This window comes from Phyllobates terribilis, unplaced genomic scaffold (assembly GCF_046119375.1).
Source record: "Phyllobates terribilis strain yellow unplaced genomic scaffold, ASM4611937v1 Scaffold_33__1_contigs__length_13283291, whole genome shotgun sequence".
Taxonomy (NCBI): Eukaryota; Metazoa; Chordata; class Amphibia; order Anura; family Dendrobatidae; genus Phyllobates; species Phyllobates terribilis.
In genome coordinates this window covers 10,594,787-10,611,806 of record NW_027362793.1, presented here as the reverse complement: position 1 = coordinate 10,611,806, position 17,020 = coordinate 10,594,787, and positions in this window count along the sequence as shown.

Here is a 17,020-nt window from a genome sequence, read left to right as displayed (position 1 = left end):
TCTTCTCCTTCCAGTTCTCCTAGTGGGTGCCTCCACTAACTAAGCTCTACATGGCTATGTGGGGAGTGTTGCATGTTATAAACATCACTAACCTCTTTAGTGATCCTTCAAAAAACATAAAATGTCTGGTACATACTAATCAATATAAGTTGTGAATATGTTTTTTACAAAAAAAATAATTGTTACTAGTGTTGAGCGAATTTGTTAGGCATTTCAAATTCGTGTTCGTTTTCAGGGTTCCGAATTGTTCACGCCAAAAAAATCGGCTTCGCCCATGAACATCCCTCATTTGCCACGCTGTCAGGCAAATAACATTGCAAATGTTATCTGCGTGACAGCATGGCAAATCAGGGATGTTCATGGGTGGAGTCGATTTTTTGGAGCGAACAATCGGAACCCCGAACATGAACACGAATTTGAAATGCAGAACAAATTCGCTCAACACTAGGGTTGAGAGAGTATGTTCTGTCCGAGAATGCTTTGGTCGAGCTCCGAGTATTTACAGCTGCTCGGTGATATGGTTGAATCGCTCCCATGTGCATGATTTGCAACTGTTTGACAGTTTTATTACATGTGAGGAATGTGTAAGAAATAGACATTACTCACATGTAATAAAACTGTCAAACACTTGCAAATCATGCACACGGGAGCCATTCAAACGCATCACCTAGCAGCTATAAATACTCAGAGCTCGGCCTGAGCATACTCGGCAAAAGGTTTAATAGAACAAACTTGCTCAACACTACTCAACACTAGTGTTGAGCATTCCGATACTGAAATATCCGGTATCGGCCGATATTCGCTGTATCAGAATTCCGATACTTAATTCCGATACTTTTACAATATCGAATACCGGAATCGGAAGTTCCCATAATGCCTGCATTCTGCAGTGTCTCTGAAGGATGACAAGCTGGATGGCAGAGCTCAGCTGAGATCCAGCCTGTCATCTCAATGCCATCGCAGCATGCGAGAATTCTCCTGATTGTTTAAAAGCCGGCGGGCGGTAAAAAGCCGCCGGCTTTTAAACAATCACACAGCCCTATACTGCTTCCCCGCAGCCTCCCACCCCGATCCTCCGCTCCCCTCGCCACCTCCCATCCCGATCGTAAGTTAGGACTGGGCGGGGAGCGCAGCACCAAGGAGCGGGGAGCGAAGGACCCGGGCGGGGAAGCCGGCAGTGAAAAGACTTCACCGCCGGCTTTCCCGTTCTGTGCTGCACTTTCCCGCCGGTTATTTCAAATGAACAGCTGAGGTATGAGGTGATGCCGATCAGCTGTTCATTTGAAGTAGCCACGGTGCCCTCAGAGGGTTCATGTGAGTTCATGCTTGACTGCATTGCATGAACTCACATGAACTTTCCCACGGCCGCACAGGTCAGCCTCACCTCCCAGACCATCAGCCCATCATGATTGGTGTGTGTGGGTGTCTGTGCGATGTGTGCGGGTGTGCGCGGTGTGTGTGCGGTGTCTGTGCGATGTCTGCGGGTGTGTGTGGGTGTGCGCGGTGTCTGTGCGATGTCTGCGGGTGTGCGCGGTGTCTGTGTGATGTCTGCGGGTGTGTGCGTGCAGGCAAACATAGGCCGATGTGACACTACTACTCCCATCGGCCTATGTCTGTCCCCCGTCCACTTGTGCCAGCAGGATCAGCTTGATGGGAGCAGTAGTTCCCATCATCCTGATCCTGCTATTTAAACTGCCCCATATGTTATTTTGGCCCCCATATGTTTATATTTTTGCCCCTATACGTGTTTTTTTTAGGCCCCCATATTTTTTTGTTGTTTTTGGTCCCCAATAAATTTTAAATACATGTTATTGGTGGCCAGTGGTTACCAAAAATAAATTAGTTTATACATTACCTGGCCCCGCTGATCGCCACCTAAAATAAAGTAAATAATAAAAAAATACACCTATACTCACCTAGACACCTAATTCCCCGAAGCCATCGATCTCCTGCAATAAAATGTAAAATAATAAACCACAACCTTATCCTTACCCCTCCGTAGTAGTCGACGAGTGTCCCACGAAGATCTCCAGTTTAGAGCAGCCACATAGAATGTGACCGCTCTGAACCGCCGCCGCTAGAATGACGGGGCCGTAAAGCAGCCCCGTCATTGCATAAGCAGGTTCGCCGGAGTTCAGGCAGCGCTGCTCCGGTTAGCTGCTTTACGGCCCCGCTGTACCGTGAGAAATTCCCACGGTACAGCAGTGCCGTAAAGGAGGTCTCCGGAGCTGCGCTGACTGAATGCACTCCGGTGACCTCAGTCAGGGGCTCACGCTGCTGGGAGCGGACGTGTTCCCGGCAGTGTGAGCTTACAGCAGCCATGCACAGCTGTAACCATCTCCAGATGTGACAGCTGTGCATGGGAGATCAGCGCAGGAACGTTAACAGGTAACAATTTTTTTTTTAGCAAACTAAGAATTAAATAAAATGGTGTGTTTTATTTCAAATAAATTATTTTTTTCTAGGTGTAGTGTGTGTTTTTTATTTTTAACACGTTGTAGGTTAGTAATGGGGGTGTCTTATAGACGCCCATCATTACTAACCTGGGCTTCATGGCAGCTGGCGCTGACATGAACCCCACCACTATTACCCCCTGCCACCGCACCAGGGCAGCGTGGAAGAGCGAGGCTAAGTGCCAGAATTGGCGCATCCTATGGATGCGCCATTTCTGGGGCGGCTGACGGCTGGTGTTTCTAGCCTGGGAGGGGGCCAATATTCATGGTACCCTTCATGGGCTATTAATATCAGCCCCCAGCTGTCTGCCTAGCCTTTGCTAGCTATTAAAATAGGGGGGACCCCACGTCATTTTTTTTTGGGGGGTCTCTCATTTTAATAGCTAGTAAAGGCTAGGTATTAAGCTGGGGGCTGATATTAGTAGCCTGGGAAGCTCCGTGGGTATTACCCCCTTCCCAGGCTTCAAACATCTGCCCTAGCCGTCTGCTTAACCTCCGCTAGAGACTAAAATTATGGGGGATCCCACGCCAATTTTATATTTTGTGTCCAGCCAGGTACAACTAGGCAGCTGTGGGCTGGAATCCGCAGCGCAGGGAGGCCCAAGCTTTCTGGGTCCCCCCCCACTGCAAATTGCAGTCCGCAGCCACCCCGGAAAATGGCGCGTTCATAGAAGCGCCATCTTCTGGCGCTGTACCCAACTCATCCAGGGCCCTGGTGCGGTGGCTCACTGGGTAATAAAGGGGTTAGGGCCAGCTTGGCATTATCAGCTGGCCCTAAGCCCGAAATTCATGGGGTCACGCTAATATTAGACATGACCACCATGAATTTCTAGCAAAGTATTTAAAAAAAAACACAAACACCCAGAAAAAAGTCCTTTAATTGAAATAAACACACAATTCTTTATTGTTCTAAATTAAACCATACTTACCATCACGCCCATTCCAGCTGAAGCCAACGATCTCCTGCAATAAAAGAAAAATAATAAAGCAACCTCATCCTTACCTTTCCATGGTTCCCACGACAGCTTCAGCTCTGCTACATCGAGATGACAGGCTGGACCGCAATAGAACGCTGCCATCCAGCCTGTCATCCCGCAGACACCAAGAAGCGCAGGCTTGCTTGCGCTCCTCAGTGTCTCGCTGTGACGGCATAAAGATGAGCCGAGGTCATGTCCAATGAACTCGGCTCACCTCATGTACGTTACTGACAGTGTCGGAAAATTCTCCTGCACTCAGCGCTTCAGCGTGAGAATTCTCCCACGCTGTTAGTGACGTGCATGAGGTGAGCCGAGTTCATTAGACATGAACTCGGCTCATTTGGATGCCGTCACAGAGAGACACTGAGGAGTGCAAGCAAGCCTGGACTTCTCAGTGTCTGCGGGATGACAGGCTGAATGGCAGCTTTCTGCTGCGGTCCAGCCTGTCGTCTCGATGTAGCAGAGCTGAAGCTGTCGTAGGAACCATGGAAAGGTAAGGATGAGGTTGCTTTATTATTTTTCTTTTATTGCAGGAGATCGTTGGCTTCAGCTGGAATGGGCGTGATGGTAAGTATGGTTTAATTTAGAACAATAAAGAATTGTGTCTTATTTCAATTAAAGGACTTTATTCTGGGTGTTTGTGTTTTTTTTTAACTTTGACTATGGGGTTAGTAATGGGGGTGTCTTATAGACGCCTCTCCATTACTAACCTGGGCTTGATGTCAGCTGGCATTATAAGCTGACATCAACCCCAGCTCTATTACCCCACTGCCACCGCTACAGAGCAGTGGGAAGAGCGAGGCTAAGTGCCAGAATTGGCGTATCCTATGGATGCGCCCTTTCTGGGGCGGCTGACGGCTGGTGTTTCTAGCCTGGGAGGGGGCCAATATTCATGGCACCCTTCCTGGGCTATTAATATCAGCCCCCAGCTGTCTGCCTAGCCTTTGCTAGCTATTAAATTAGGGGGGACCCCACATCATTTTTTTGGGGGGTCCCCCATTTTAATAGCTGGTAAAGGCTAGGTATTAAGCTGGGGGCTGATATTAGTAGCCTGGGAAGCTCCGTGGGTATTACCCCCTTCCCAGGCTTCAAACATCTGCCCCAGCCATCTGCTTAACCTCCGCTAGAGCTTAAAATTACGGGGAACCCCACGCCAATTATTTTTTAAACAAATCCTTTATTTTAACACTAAATAACAAGTACAGTAATCAACACTGTCAGTGTACTTCATATATATGTGACTGACATGTTTCTATCTATCTAATCTATGTGTGATTCTCTATTCCTTCTATTCTAAATTGTCGGGTACCGCTGCTGAATTGCCGGCCGGCATTTTTAAAGAGGCAGTGCATGAAAACACTATTATTTTTTTTAATAAATCCTTTACACTAAATGACAAGTACAGTAAGCAACACTGTCACTGTACTTCATATATATGTGATTGACATGTTTCTATCTATCTAATCTATGTGTGATTCTCTATTCCTTCTATTCTAAATTGTCGGGTACCACTGCTGAATTGCCGGCCGGCTTTTTTAAAGAGACGGTGCATGAAAACACTATTATTTTTTTTAATAAATACTTTACACTAAATGACAAGTACAGTAAGCAACACTGTCACTGTACTTCATATATATGTGACTGACATGTTTCTATCTATCTAATCTATGTGTGATTCTTTATTCTTTCTGTTCTAAATTGTCGGGTACTGGTGTATGCCGCTGATGAATTGCCGGCTTTTCGCGTAATACATTCTACATTATTCTTAGTTGTTTTACTTCATGTAGAATTAACCTACAAGGAAAGAAAGTGTTTATTTTCATTCCGCTATTTTTGTCCCATTGACTTGCATTGGCTTCCGGTATCGGAATCGGCGATATCCGATACTTTTTGGGTATCGGTCCGATCCAATCCGATATGATATTTCCTGATATCGGAAGGTATCGCTCAACACTACTCAGCACTAATTGTTACCCCAAGAAATGTTCCACTCCACTTTATTTTCATTCTCTACTGTCCTATCCTTTCTCATCAAAACTAGATTTCTCATTATTTTCTTCCTTGCAAAAGTCTGCCCCTTAATTCCACCCAATCTCTCATTCCTCATCTGTGTACAACACTGGTTGGTGTCAGATATCAAATCTATGTAGCCCTTGTAATTAGCACTTACTGTTGCAATTGTGCCTATCATGCCTCCAATTGTTGTACTATCCAATGGAAGATTATGGTCATGAAAGGGCTGTGCTGTACCATGGAAAATTGCTGAACTGTACCAAGTCTTCATATGTAATCCTGGCAATAAGACAGTGGACAATGCACGAAACATGATTATCAGGAGTATTAGAAATCCCTGTAGAGCTGGAGAAGGAACAGGGATTGCATGTGAATAAATGAGGAGCATGATCTGTGCTCCCTCTCCTACTCTACATGAGACTCTGGTTTCCACTGATTGCCAGAAGTTGTGTGGAGGCCTGTGTAAAGCAGGAGAAGGTGCAAAGATCAGTCGTCGTTACTCATTCATGTGTGCTCCGGGCAACAATGCAAGAAGTAATTTAAACTTCAGGCAGGGCTCAAATTACATTTTATTGGACGTAGATATATGGCACTCTTGTGGAAATGGTGCTCAAAAAGAGTTCCACTGCGATAATAATGTTATTAAGTAATTGGCACTAGAGATGAACGTTGTTCGACTCGAACTGTTCGCCAATCTCAAATTCGAGCTGTTTTGGGCGGTGTTCGAGCCGTTCAGCGAACACGAACGATTTGAAAAAAATCCGGCTGTTCGAGGTTATGTTCGATAACTGTTCGTGCACCAAAATCATAACTGGATTTTTTCACAGTAATGCTGATGATCAATGTTAATACGCAGTTTGAGTGTACAGCGGGGTGGGAGGAGGGGCAGGGGAAGGATCTCTGCAGGAATAATGAAGATCTCCATTTTTTTTTCTCTTTCCCGCATTTACAGTGGGGAGGTGCAATCTGTCAGCCTATCAGCAGCGCACACATGGAGCGAACTGCTTTATTTCACACAAGCAAGGGCATGTGTCATTGGCAGTGTATGTCACATGTCCTTGCCCTATAAGACCCAGCCATTTTCCCCGTCGCCACCATTTTCTCACTGCTGCAGCTGAGTGTTAGACGGCACCGCTGTTGCTGTGTGCGCTATACCTTGTTAATTTCAAGCCAATTTTCGCACAAATCTACAGATAGCTTGGGAGTAGGGAATAGTTGTGATTGCAGTCCTTTTAAGGACTAGGTTACAGCATTTCCTACGACTTTTATCAGGCAGGTCTGTGCTCTTAAATAGATAGGTTGGGAGTAAAGACTAATTGTAATTGCAGTCCTTTTCAGGACTAAGTTAGATCAGTTCCTATCAGTTTTTGCCAGGCAGGTCTGTGCCAGTGCTGTGCAAGTTTTTTTCACAGCATTTGGCTGAATCTAGCAAAGCTAATCCTTTTTGGCCTATTGCAGAGTGTGTTAGTCAGTGGAGTAGCCTATCTGTGTTGCAAGCTACACCACCTGTGTATAGAATACCAATTTTTTTACTGCACCTAGTGAAGTAAAACCTTTTGGGCATAGCATCATTCTATTAGTCCATCTAAACTGACCTCCATCATGTTGCAAATTGAATATAATTTTTTTCTGCATCTAGCTCTGAAAAAATATTTGGGCTTCTAGCAGTGTGTGAGACACATTGTATTAGGCCATCTATACCAAGCTCCACCAGCTTTGAAATTAATAATATTTTTTAGCTGCATCTAGCCCTGAAAATAAGTTTTCTTCCCAATAGTGGTAGCAATAGAAATATGGGGCGCGCCTGGCTTACAAAAATATAAGCTTCATAACCAAAAACACCAGCCTAGCGCACTGTATTAATAAGATGGCATCGTCTCTCCCAGTGCTAAGCCTACTACGCAGGCTAGCATTCCTGTGCCTAAAACACAATGGATGGGTCCGCTCTAGCCACTATGCTGAGGGGTCTAAAGCTGCTGCTAACGCTTTATAACAATTCAATTGGTAGACTTTCACAGAGCTCTTCCACAACGCCCACCCATCGGGCAACAGTTGCCCACCCTCCCTATGGGATCTAGTGGTGAATAGTTGATGCCATTAATCAGAGCGTCAGTTGCCCCGTCGACGTGGCAAGGATACGGTAAGGCATGGGAAGAGTGGACACGACTAGTAGCAGGCAGACGGGTTGACCAATGTGAACAAGCCAGATCACAAGTCTCCATAGAATTTCTCCACCAGCTAATGATGAGGGGCATATCAGGGGCGTCAGCGCAGCGGTGTCTGACCGGAGTAGCATTTCACTTCCAACTACTGAATTGGGGAGATGTGACAAAGATTCATCATCAGACAATCCATAAAAGGGTGGAAAAGGGGTCAGCCAAGTCAGGAGTGTAGACGTTCCGTCTAGAGATGAGCGTTGTTCTACTCGAACTGTTCGCCAATCTCAAATTCGAGCTGTTTTGGGTGGTGTTCGAGCTGTTTGACGAACACGAACGATTTGAGAAAAATTCGGCTGTTAGAGGTTATGTTCGATAACTGTTCGTGCACCAAAATCATAACTGGATTTTTTCTCAGTAATGATGAAAATTAATTTAATACGCAGTTGGAGTGTACAGCGGGGTGGGGGGAGGGGCAGGGGATGGATCTCTGAAGGAATAATGAAGATCTCCATTTTTTTTTCTCTTTCCCGCATTTACAGTGGGGAGGTGCAATCTGTCAGCCTATCAGCAGCGCACACACGGAGCGAACTGCTTTTTTTCACACAAGCAAGGGCATGTGTCATTGGCAGTGTATGTCACATGTCCTTGCCCTATAAGACCAAGCCATTTTCCCCGTCGCCACCATTTTCTCACTGCTGCAGCTGCGTGTTAGACGGCACCGCTGTTACTGTGTGTGCTATACCTTGTTAATTTCAAGCCAATTTTCGCACAAATCTACAGATAGCTTGGGAGTAGGGAATAGTTGTGATTGCAGTCCTTTTAAGGACTAGGTTACAGCATTTCCTACGACTTTTATCAGGCAGGTCTGTGCTCTTAAATAGATAGGTTGTGGGAGTAAAGACTAGTTGTAATTTGAGTCCTTTTCAGGACTAGGTTACATCAGTTCCTATCAGTTTTTGCCAGGCAGGTCTGTGCCAGTGCTGTGCAAGTTTTTTTCACAGCATTTGGCTGAATCTAGCAAAGCTAATCCTTTTTGGCCTATTGCAGAGTGTGTTAGTCAGTGGAGTAGCCTATCTGTGTTGCAAGATATACCACCTGTGTATAGAATACCAATTTTTTTACTGCACCTAGTGAAGTAAAATCTTTTGGGCATAGCATAATTCTATTAGTCCATCTATACTGACCTCCATCAGGTTGCAAATTGAATATAATTTTTTTCTGCATCTAGCTCTGAAAAAATATTTGGCCTTCTAGCAGTGTGTGGGACTTTCTCTATTAGTCCATCTATACTGACCTCCATCAGGTTGCAAACTGAATATATTTTTTCTGTATCTACCTCTGAAAAAATATTGGGCTTGTAGCTGTGTGTGGGACTTGTTCTATTAATCCATCTATACAGACCTCCATCAGGTTGCAAACTGAATATAATTTTTTTCTGCATCTACCTCTAAAAAAATATTTGGGCTTCTAGCTGTGTGTGGGACTTGTTCTATTACTCCATCTATACTGACCTCCATCAGGTTGCAAATTGAATATAATTTTTTTCTGCATCTAGTTCTGAAAAAATATTGGGCTTCTAGCTGTGTGTGGGACTTGTTGTATTAGTCCATCTATACTGACCTCCATCAGGTTGCAAACTGAAAATATTTTTTTTCTGCATCTAACCCAGCCAATAATTTTGGCCTAATACCACAGTTTGGCCACTCAGCTCTGCTCGGTTCCCATCCATTGTTTTTTTGTGCAAACAACTCCAGAGTTGTGAATTAGTTAACCACCAAAATGAGTGGAAAAAGGCCTGCTGCTGGTGGAAAGGGGAATAGGCGTGTTGGGAAGGGGAAAAAAGGTTGTGTCCGTGGGGTAGGTGTTAAAGCAACAGTAACATCTGCAGAAGAAAGACCATCTTCCAGCCAAACTAAAATGTCTACTTCTTTTAGCGGATAATGTGATAAGATCCCTTTCTTACGGCCACGCCAATCGCTACAAATTCCAGATGAGGCACAAAAACAGCAGGTGCTTCAACGGATATCAAGTGCTCCTGTAAGTGGGCTCTCCTCCACATCAACTTCAACATCACAAATACTCCAGTCCTCAAAGGTGTCACCCCAATCGCACTTGCTTCCTCACAGCTCCCAAATCTCCAGCTGCCCGTCTGAGTATGAGGTAGAACAGATGGTTGAGTCTGCAGAGCTGTTTACTCATACTATAGCCTGGGAATCAGAGGTCGACTCCAGCGCTTCTGTGAATCCAGACGAGGAAATGATCTGCACTGATGCCCAGAATCTTTATGAGTCGGATCCAGGACCAGACGCAGAAGGTTCTGACCATAATGTAGACCCTCATTCCCAAACTGTAACTCCTGTTGGTGGAGACAATGAGGAAGACAATGATGAGACTCAAATACCTGATTGGAGCGACAACTTTAGTTTTTTGTCAGGGCAGGAACAGGTTGGCTCTGAGGACGACGGGTGTGATAACGCACAGGGTGATGATGATGAGGTTGGAGATCCCACTTACTGTCAACCCACAGTCAGCCAAGAGATGAGGTCAGCAGAGGAGGTGGAGGAAAATGCTAGTGACGACGAGGTCAGGTTGCGCCTTCCTGGACAGAGACGTAGTACTGGAAGCACGTCAACAACTGCATCCTCAAACACAACTCTGCCTCTCACCACAAGTCGTGGTGGCTCTTCAGGTCGCATGGGTGCTAAGCCTTGCATAGCCTGGGCATTTTTTCAGATCGATAAAGATGACCCAACTCGTGTTATCTGTAACATTTGTCAGCAAAAGCTAAGTAGAGGCCAAAAAATAAATAGTTTGAGTACTTCATGCATGAACCCGCACATGGACATGAAGCATAAGTTGCAGTGGGAAGCTCAGTGTGCTACAATGCGGCCTAGCCGGCCGGGCCAACCACCGTCTGCCATATCTTGTGCATCCGCGGCCTCTTCATCCTCTGTGACTGGGGGGACAGCAGTCACACCTGTTTTGGGTCGCAGACCTGCCACCTCTTTACCCGCAACAGCCAGCGTGATTGGCAGGTCATCATTTTCTTTGGAGGTGGTAACACCAGCTGGTGTTGAGCGCTGTCCGACATCGATAGCACCACCTTTGGATCAAGGCAGCTTAACATGTCCGCCTGCATCTTCCTCACAGACCGGCAGTTTGCCGGGGACACCCTTATCAACCCCATCTAAGCACAATGGCCAGCCCTCGGTCCCTCAGATGTGGACAAGTAAAAGACCATTTCCTCCTAGCCATGAGAAAGCTAAGAGGTTGAATTTCACCATCTGCAAGCACTTGGCCACAGAAATGCTGCCTTTCCGCCTGGTGGATTTTCGAGACCTTATGTCCGTCGCAGTGCCCCAGTACCAGATGCCCAGTCGGCACTACTTCTCAAAGAAAGGTGTGCCTGCGCTCCACCAGCATGTCGCACACAACATCACCGCTTCTTTGAGAAACTCTGTGTGTGACAGGGTGCATTTCACCACAGACACTTGGACGAGTAGGCATGGACAGGGGCGTTACATGTCGCTGACTGGGCACTGGGTAACTATGGTGACAGCAGGACAAGGGGCTGCTGTCCAAGTCTTGCCGTCCCCACGAGTTGTGCGTCAATCCTCTTTATGTCAAAGTTCCTCCACTGCTTCTGCCTCCTCAACCTCCTCTCGGTCTTCCACCTGCACCCAAAGCCTGTCTGGTCATGCGACAAGCTTTCTAACTGCGCAGAAGGGATCCTGCACACCTCCTTACTATGCTGGCAGTAGGGCTCAACGTCATCAGGCGGTTTTTACTTTGAAATGTCTGGGAAATGTGAGTCACACAGCTGAGGAGTTGTGGTCAGCTCTGGAGAACCAATTTCATGAATGGTTGTCTCCACTGGACCTGAAACCAGGGAAGGCCGTGTGCGACAATGCTGCAAACCTGGGTGCGGCCCTTCGCCGGGGCAATGTCACACACGTGCCTTGTATGGCTCACGTGTTGAACCTGGTTGTCCAGCAATTTTTAGCCCACTATCCCAGACTAGATGGCCTTCTGCAGAGGGCACGGTCGCTGTGTGCTCACTTCCGCCGTTCGCATCCCGCAGCTCAGCGACTTACATCTCTACAGAAGTCGTTGGGCCTGCCACTTCACCGGCTAAAATGCGATGTGCCTACCCGGTGGAATTCAACTCTGCACATGTTGCAGCGACTGTGGCAGCACCGACAAGCCCTGGTGCAATACGTTCTGACGTATAGCCTGGGCAAACGAGATCCAGACGTGGGGCAAATCACGCTGGAGGAGTGGTCTCAGATCAGGGACCTATGCACAATTCTGCACAGTTTTGAAATGGCGACGAAGTTGTTTAGTGCTGACGATGCCATTATCAGCATGACTATTCCGGTGATTTACATGCTGGAGCACATGTTAAACAGAATTCGGAGTCAGGTGGTGGCACAAGAGGAGGTGGAGGAAGTAGAGGAGGAGGAGTTGTATGCGGAAGGGCTAACATCTGCAAGGTCAAGACGGTCGGCAGCATCAAGGCGGCAGGCATGTGAGGGTGGGGGAGATGGTTTTACCAGGGCGCATGGTAGCAGCCAAACTAGTGAGGAAGGTGCAGGAGCCCAGGAAGAAGTGGAGGACGAACTGATGGAAGACTCATCAGATGAGGGAGACCTTGATCACATTTCTGTTGTGCGAGGTTGGGGGGAGAGGACAGAGGAAGGAAGCATGATTGTTACCTCGCCACCAACACAACAGGGACTTGGTGCTCCTAGATGCGCAACACACATGAGTGCCTTCTTGCTGCACTACCTGCAACATGACCCTCGAATTGGGAGAATTAGAAATAATCCTGACTACTGGGTTGCCACACTGTTAGATCCCCGGCACAAAAGTAAATTTGCAGAAATTATTCCTGCCATAGAAAGGGATGCACGCATGCAGGAGTATCAGCAGTGACTGTTGCAGAATCTTACATGTGCTTTTCCACAAAACACCAGTGGTGCACGAAGTGAATCTCACAGTTCCAACTTGCCAACCGTGGGACCGTCAAGTGTTCAGCACTCAAACCATAACAGAACCACAGTATCTGCTGGTAACATCAATTTTGCGGAATCATTTCACCACTTTTTTAGCCCATCCTTTGCAAGGCCACAGGAGACAAGAAGTCTGACACATAGTCAACGCCTAGAGACGATGGTACAGGAGTATCTCCAAGTAAACATTGAAGCCATGACTGTGTCACTGGACCCTTGCTCTTTTTGGGCTTCCAATCTGGATAAATGGCCGGAGCTAGCCACTTACGCCTTGGAGATCTTGTCATGCCCCGCAGCCAGCGTTCTGTCTGAACGTGTGTTCAGCGCTGCTGGTGGTGTGCTGACAGATAAGCGCACGTGGCTCTCCACTGATAATGTAGACAGACTCACGTTCATAAAGATGAACAAATCATGGATCCGAAACGACTTTTCTACCAATGTGTCATCCTGGGGAGAGTAAAAGATGGATGATTGGTTAATATCACCCTACCAACCATTTTAAGCTTTCAAATTACTAATCATGTTTATCAGTATCTTGGCTGGAAAATAATTTGGGCTTTGTAGCAGTGTGCAGCACTGATTCTATTAGGCCATCTATAATAAGCTCCACCAGATTTAAAATTACTAATCATGTTTATCTGTATCTTGGCTGGAAAATAATTTGGGCTTTTGTAGCAGTGTGCAGCACTGATACTATTAGGCCATCTATACTAAGCTCCACCAGATTTAAAATTAATAATAATTTTTAGCTGCATCTAGCCCGGAAAATAATTTTGGGGCTCTGAGATGCGCAAGACACATAAGTGCCTTCTTGCTGCACTACCTGCAACATGACCCTCATATTGTCAGAATTCGAAGTAATCATGACTACTGGGTTGCCACACTCTTACATCCCCCAAACTTTTCGATCAACCTTTTCATTTTAATAAAGACCAAAAAAATGGTCATTTTTGAAATTATAAGCATTAGCAGGTTATTAGAAACTGAAATCAAACAGTTTTCAACTCAAAACTTTATTCTAGGTGATGTTACATTTTCCCATAGGACCCCTTGTTCGAAAGGAGCTTCTGAACTCTCTCGTCCATTGAATTTGTCAGGTTTTGGATGGTTTCTGCTTCAATTGTTTTGCATGAGGACAGAATACCCTCCCAGAGCTGTTGCTTAGATGTGAACTGCCTCCCGCCATCATAGACACTCCTTTTGATGATGCTCCAGAGGTTCTGAATGGGGTAGAGGTCAGGGGAGCATGGGGGTCACACCATAAGTTTGTCCCCTTTTATGCCCATATCAGCCAGAGATGCAGATGTTTTATGTGCAACATGAGATGGTGCATTATCATGCAAAAAAATGATCTTGCTGTGAAATACACGGTTCTTCTTCTTGAACCATGGCAGGAAGTGCTGCTTGAGAAAATCCACATACGTTATCGAGTTCATCTTTAGCGCCTTCAGGGATCCTAAAGGGGCCGACAATCTCTCTCCCCATGATTCCAGCCCAAAACATTACTCCACCTCCTCCTTGTTGGCGCTGTAGCCGTGTTTTCGTGGGGTGTCCATCAACCAGCCATCCTCCACTCCATTAATCTGGACCATCGAGCGCTGCACGGCACTCATCCGTGAAGAAAACAGCTTTGAAATCAGTCTTCATGTAATGTTTGGCCCACTGGAGCCGTTTCTGCTTGTGTGAAGTGGATAGAGGAGGTCGACAGGATGGAGTATGCACATCTGCAAACCTCTGAAGGACCCTGCATCTTGTTGTTCGGGGGACGTTGGAGGCACCAGCAGCTTCAAAAACTTGTCTGCTGCTATGACAAGGCTTTTTTGCCGCTGCTCTTTTAACCTGACGTAATTGCCTGTAGGAAAGAGTCCTCAATTTGCCCTTATCAGCACGCACACGTGTGTACTGTGAATCAGCTACATACTTCTTGATTGCCAAGACACTTCATCCTGATCATCGCTCAATGTTGATTGTAGTCATGCCTTGACCTAAACACTCCACAATTTGTTGCTTCTCAGCAGCCGACACATCCTTTTTCTTTCCCATTTTGGCAGAAAATGTAGGCTGCTTAATAATGTGAGACAGCCTTCTTAAGTAGTCTTGCCTTTCATTGGACACACCTGCCAAACTAATTAGCACAGGTGTCTGCAATTGCTTACAGTGATATAAAGAGCCCTGACACAAATCACCATCAATGAGTTTAACTGACAAACAAACAAATTCTTCCCTTATCACTCCTAAACACTTTTTGCTTAATAATTTGGAACACAGTGTACATGTGATTTTCCACAAAACACCAGTGGTTCACGTAGTGAATTTTACAGTTCTAACTTGCCAACCGTGGTCTGTATGGAGTTGTTCAATAAAGGGCCCAAAATTAAGATAACATAGATGGGAGAGCTCTCTATGAATAGGAATTCCTAAGTATTTGATACCCTGTGAGGGCCAGGCAAAGGGAAAGTTGGACTGGATGGAATCCTATATGGATTTGGGGAGGGAGACATCGAGGGCCTCAGACTTCGCTGCATTGATTTTAAAATTTGACCATGTAACAAAGTGATCTATTTCAGCCATAACAGCATGGATGGATATATGTGATTGAGTGATATATACTAGGACATCATCAGCAAATAGAGAGCACTTGTACTCGGTGCCTCCCACCTCAATCCACCTAATATTGGGATTATGGCGAATTAATGAGAACAGGTGCTCCGTCACTAGGATGTATAAGAGAGGGGACAGAGAACATCCCTGCCTTGTCCCATTGGTGATTGTGAAAGGTGATGAAAATGTTCTGACGCGCCCCCTGGGCCTTGGGACACCCGGAGCCGGACCCTTTTTGGTGGATGCTGGTGGTTGTAGTCTCCGTGGCGGCGATCCGGTTCCGTGGCTCAGGGCGGTCAAACCAGTGGCGGAACTATTTATGTGGTTTTGATGTTTAAATGTCCGACTACGCCACCCGTGGATTGCGGTCAGAGTGAACCGCCGCTCCAGGGCAGACCGCTGAGGCTGGTGTTGTGGGTGCAGCAGAGCGTAGCATAACTCCCCACGGGAGGAGTATAGCCTCAGGGCAGTGTATGCGGAGGATGGGGGTGATGGTGCAGGGCAGCAGCAGTAACGACACGGAGTCAGTGATGCAGTCCAGGGCCTTTACTCACAGTTCTTATTATCCAGACCACGTCTGCAGGTAACGGCTGCCCACATCGTACTGTGCTCACCAGGTGAGGGGCTCAGACAACTCCCAGATAACTTTGGAGCGCTTCACAGGACCCCCTTTGTGTGTCCTTTGTCTGGCCTTTCTTACCAACCCTTCTGTCCGGCTGCCTCGGGCCTCCTCTTGGTAAACTTGGCGCCAGTTTCCCTGACCCTATGTGGTGCCTTCCTAGCGGGTGTAGCGAGGGGCTGCGCCACATAAAATGTCACAGCCTCCTGTTTCTAGCTGAGGGTCGTTTCCTGCCTCCACTAGTTTCGGGGACCGGTCTCCCCCTTTTGCCTGACCCATCCACGCAGGTGGATTCGGGCGTGCGGTGGCGACTCGCCCGTCCGCACCCCTGGGATCCCTTCGTTCCTCGTTCCTGGAGCCTTCTCCGCTCCTCTTCCTTCCTTCTCCCTCTTCCAGGCCTGGGCCTCTGTTACTAGGCCCGCCTCCGGAGCAGAGCTCATGCAGAGCCCCTGCTCCCTGCCACTTCTGCTCAGACTTCTCTGCACTGAACTAAGATGGTGCCCACCTTTTATACTCCCTTCTCAATGCACCCAGGAACTGCTTTCTCCCTGCTCCTGCACTACAGGGTTCCCCTTCCTCAGTGTTCCCTCCCCCCACTCCAGCCAGGGACAGGGACTGTCGTGCCCATCTCAGGGGCATATTGGTCGCCCTGCCCCACGGCAATGTGGTGTAATGCATGCAGGTGTCGGGTCCTGATCCACACTCCATCCTTACCTGAGAGTGAGATATCACACCTCTGGGTGAGGTGCAATACCTCTGTAGCAACCGAGCCCTCAGGGTAATACAGTTCCATTTATCTTCAGCCTAGGTGACGTATTGCGATACAGGGCCGTGATTTTGGCTATAAAAGGGTCCCCTAGACCCCTACCCCAAGCTTTTTAAGAGAATCATATATGGCGTGCCAGGAGACTCTATGGAATGCTTTCTCAGCATCCAACGAGAGTATCTAATTACAAATTTTTAACTGCATCTAGCCCAGGAAATACTTTGTGCCTAGTAGCAGTGTCTGCTAGTCAGCGGATTATCCCGGCTGTTAAGCAAGCTACACCACCTGTAGTTTTGACACTTAATTTTTTCAAAGGAAATGCTTCGGGACCACGGGATACTCAGTGAAGAGCATCAGGAGGCACCCCAAGGCATAGGGGCTGGGACTGGCAGTAGGATGCCTTGCGGTGGACAGCCGAGC